Genomic DNA, 4,043 nt, shown 5'->3' with positions numbered 1-4,043 from the left:
ACTGAGGTGGACCCATATTCAAATTATAGATGGGAGCCAACCCAATTGATAACAGAAACGTTTATGCCATTGGAACTGATAGTTCGACAGAAAGTTGAACTAGAAAGGCCGGTTGATGCGGCCCATGTGGAAGAGAGTGAGGTGGCTGGAGAGGGCTGCACAGCCTGCGTCTTGTGCTTAGAGTACAAGGTAACTAGGTACAAGGTAACTAGGTACAAGGTAACTAGGCTGTGCAGTCCATGCGGCCATGCTAATATGTGCACGACATGCTGCAATTCATTTATTGCACAAGAATGCCACTCACTATTCAGTAACAAACTCTGACGGAAGCGTGGAGGTGACAGATATCCAGTTACCATTAACATGTCCAGTTTGTAGGGTGATAATAGGGCCAAATTATTAGAGTAGTTATGTAGGTAGTTTGTTATTTAGTTAGTTATTTTCATGGTGAATCTTTTTAATATAAGAGATGATTATTCATATTCGGTGTTTAAAAGATTGTTTATAAATCATAGTTTTATTCATCAGCATTGAAAATCCCCAATCCATTCTGAAGGCTGAGTGTGTATCTGTGTAGTATGTTAACAGTAGCCTTATATAGACAGTTCAAGGAAGAATTTTTGCGCAATCCGCGAGAAATAAGGAAAATTTTTGCGCAAATCCCCCTCCCCCTCCCCCTCTGCGCCCCCCTCTCCTCCCCCCTCTCCAACCCTTCTCCCTCTCCTTCTCCCTCTCCTTCTCCCTCTCCCTCTCCCTCTCCTTCTCCCTCTCCCTCTCCTTCTCCCTCTCCCTCTCCCTCTCCCTCTCCCTCTCCCTCTCCCTCTCCCTCTCCTTCTCCCTCACCCTCTCCCTCACCCTCACCCCTCTCCCAGTGAGGATGAGGGGGAGGGAAAAAAAAAATTTCCCTTTTTCCCTTTTCTACTGTCAAATTAAAGTGAATCCATCTTTCTACTGTCAAATTAAAGTGAATCCATATTTCTACTGTCAAATTAAAGTGAATCCATATTTCTACTGAGTGAATCCATATTTCTACTGTCAAATTAAGTGACTCCATCTAATGCTATACTGACAGTGAGAGTCAACCTTGGAAGATATGCTCAAATTATTCTCTCAGTCAGATCTTACTTCAGCATCATGAATCTCTAAGAACCCAATTCAACTTATACTGACAGATTAAAGTGAATCAATCCCAGTCTAGTATAGATAAGAAACTCTTTTGTAGATGTGCTAAAACCCTATTACTCTTTAAGTTTCTCGTTCTAGAGTTAGTTGCAAGGATCTTTAAATGCAAGGATATTACTTTAAATGCAACCCTAAAATCTTTAAATGCAAAGTGAATCCATCTTTCTACTGTCAAATTAAAGTGAATCCATATTTCTACTGTCAAATTAAAGTGTGCTAAATGAGTGAATCTGTATTTCTACTGTCAAATTAAAGTGAATCCATATTTCTACTGTCAAATTAAAGTGACTCCATCTAATGCTATACTGACAGTGAGAGTCAACCTTGGAAGATATGCTCAAATTATTCTCTCAGTCAGATCTTACTTCAGCATCATGAATCTCTAAGAACCCAATTCAACTTATACTGACAGATTAACAATCAATATACTGAAGAACAATATTGTCCTCGGAGAAGAGGAAAATTAAAGTAAAAATGAACTTACATGTGTTGATTTGACGAAATGAAATAATCGGATAGGCTTCTCTCAGCTAGCACCTCGGCTATGATTTTCTCGATGCAGGTAAGGTTCCTTCACGAGAGCACAACTGCTTATGAGTAGTGAGGTGAGAAAATGCTGTGGAAAAACAATGTAACCAAACTGTAACACTAAATATATATTTTAAAAATCAACACTTTCACAAAAGTATGAGAATGTAACAAAAAGTTTTACTTACAATCAATAATGTTAGCGGTGACCTCTGTGGAGTATGCAGTCCAATTGTGATAGCCCTCCTCCGCAGCTAGTACGTGTAGTGCACTCAATCACTCTCCAAGTTGCATTAAGTGATAAGAAATGTGTTTTTATATATAGCTTGATGTACGCACAAGCTGACATCGCTCGGTCACTCACTCAAGGCCGGGCAACGCCCTCCCGACCTTCACAAGGCCGTCTCGAGGAGCAGAATGGATTCACTTAAACTGGCAGTATATGAAGGCAGGATTAAAAAGGAACTTTGGATTTCTCTTTCGTAATAGAGGAAAAAGCAGTAGCGAGAATAGAAGATAACGCATGGGGCCATCTGTTTTTTTTTTTTTTTTGACTGCTAGCAGTAGCGAACGATCGATCATAGTGGAGAACAATTCTCTATTCTCTCTTTACTCCTCATTCGTAAAATGCTGTGCTCCGCTACACGGAAAGAGTCATTTTACGGATGATGAAGTAAAGGAGAGCAAACTCAACACACATGGCTTTCGTAATAGAGGAAAACGGCAACATGCCAGGAGGCTCGAGTTGGGTGCAAGCCACATATAAAGTGAATAATATGGATTCACTTCAACTGGCAGTATATGAAGGCAGGATTAAAAAGGAACTTTGGATTTCTCTTTCGTAATAGAGGAAAAAGCAGTAGCGAGAATAGAAGATAACGCATGGGGGCCATCTGTTTTTGAAATGCATTTCAAATAGATGAATTTTTTGCACAATCTTTAAGCTTATGCGAGAGACAGAGAAACGATGGGTGTATCACACTCTCTTGTACCCTCCGAATTATTCAATTTGCAATCACTTTATAATTTTACAGTATAAAGATGTAACAGATTCACTCAGTATAAAGATGGATTCACTTTGCATTTAAAGATTTTAGGGTTGCATTTAAAGTAATATCCTTGCATTTAAAGATCCTTGCAACTAACTCTAGAACGAGAAACTTAAAGAGTAATAGGGTTTTAGCACATCTACAAAAGAGTTTCTTATCTATACTAGACTGGAATTTAATCTGTCAGTATAAGTTGAATTGGGTTCTTAGAGCTTCATGATGCTGACTTAAGATCTGACTGAGAGAATAATTTGAGCATATCTTCCAAGGTTGACTCTCACTGTCAGTATAACATTAGATGGAGTCACTTTAATTTGACAGTAGAAATATGGATTCACTTTAATTTGACAGTAGAAAGATGGATTCACTTTAATTTGACAGTAGAAAGATGGATTCACTTTAATTTGACAGTAGAAAGATGGATTCACTTTAATTTGACAGTAGAAAAGGGAAAAAGGGAAATTTTTTTTCCTCCCCCTCGTCCTCACTGGGAGAGGGGTGAGGGTGAGGGAGAGGGAGAGGGAGAAGGAGAGGGAGAGGGAGAGGGAGAAGGAGAGGGAGAGGGAGAGGGAGAGCGAGAAGGAGAGGGAGAGTGAGAGGGAGAGGGGGGAGGAGAGGGGGGAGGAGAGGGGGGCGCATGCGCAGAGGGGGAGGGGGAGGGGGAGGGGGATTTGCGCAAAAATTTTTCCTTATTTCTCGCGGATTGCGCAAAAATTCTTCCTTGAACTGTCTATATAAGGCTACTGTTAACTCATATTGCTGCAGCATGTAATAAAGCACGGCAATACAATTCCAAGAGAAAAAAAAATCATAAATTTCATTATGAACTTCCTTCATGATACCTGCTTCAAAGGCTGTTCTCTCCAACTGAAACCGACGACGGTCATAGTATAATCTATTGTCCGTATAATGTACGGTATTGTCTATACTACAATAGCATTTGACTTCTATGATGACTTCTGCCGAACGTCCTGTCTCATTCTGAGGGCTGTCCGAGAAATCTTTTGTATCAATACCGCAAGAATTGGGGCAGCCCATCATCGCCTCAACAAATGCATGCATGATTAACATACAACAGTAGTTCCAAATTGTTATACCTAAACAAACTCTATCTAATTCTTAACTCCGTCCCAGGTGGTGTTGGTGAGAGAAGTTAAATGTGCTTGTTGTAAGCATTAACATTTTATATGAGTTGCACTATTGTTAAATCATTGTTGATCAAGTCATAAGTGCTCAGAAAAAGTGAAAGCGAAAAATACTTGATAATGGGTTAGAAAATGAACA

At 39.8% G+C, this 4,043-nt stretch overlaps 1 long non-coding RNA gene across 1 annotated transcript; it reads right to left on the bottom strand.

The window, feature by feature from the left end:
* Positions 1 to 1,666: 1,666 nt before the first annotated feature.
* LOC120355285 lies at positions 1,667 to 2,579 on the bottom strand. The gene is made up of 2 exons (XR_005573487.1): positions 1,899 to 2,579; positions 1,667 to 1,798 (listed from the first exon to the last, which is right to left on the bottom strand). It is a non-coding gene; the product is annotated as an uncharacterized LOC120355285 (long non-coding RNA).
* Between the last annotated feature and the right edge of the window lie 1,464 nt (positions 2,580 to 4,043).

The sequence above is a fragment of the Nilaparvata lugens genome, chromosome Y (genome assembly GCF_014356525.2).
Source record: "Nilaparvata lugens isolate BPH chromosome Y, ASM1435652v1, whole genome shotgun sequence".
Taxonomy (NCBI): Eukaryota; Metazoa; Arthropoda; class Insecta; order Hemiptera; family Delphacidae; genus Nilaparvata; species Nilaparvata lugens.
The sequence above is the reverse complement of the archived record's forward strand: the minus strand, read 5'-3'. Positions and strand labels throughout refer to the sequence as shown.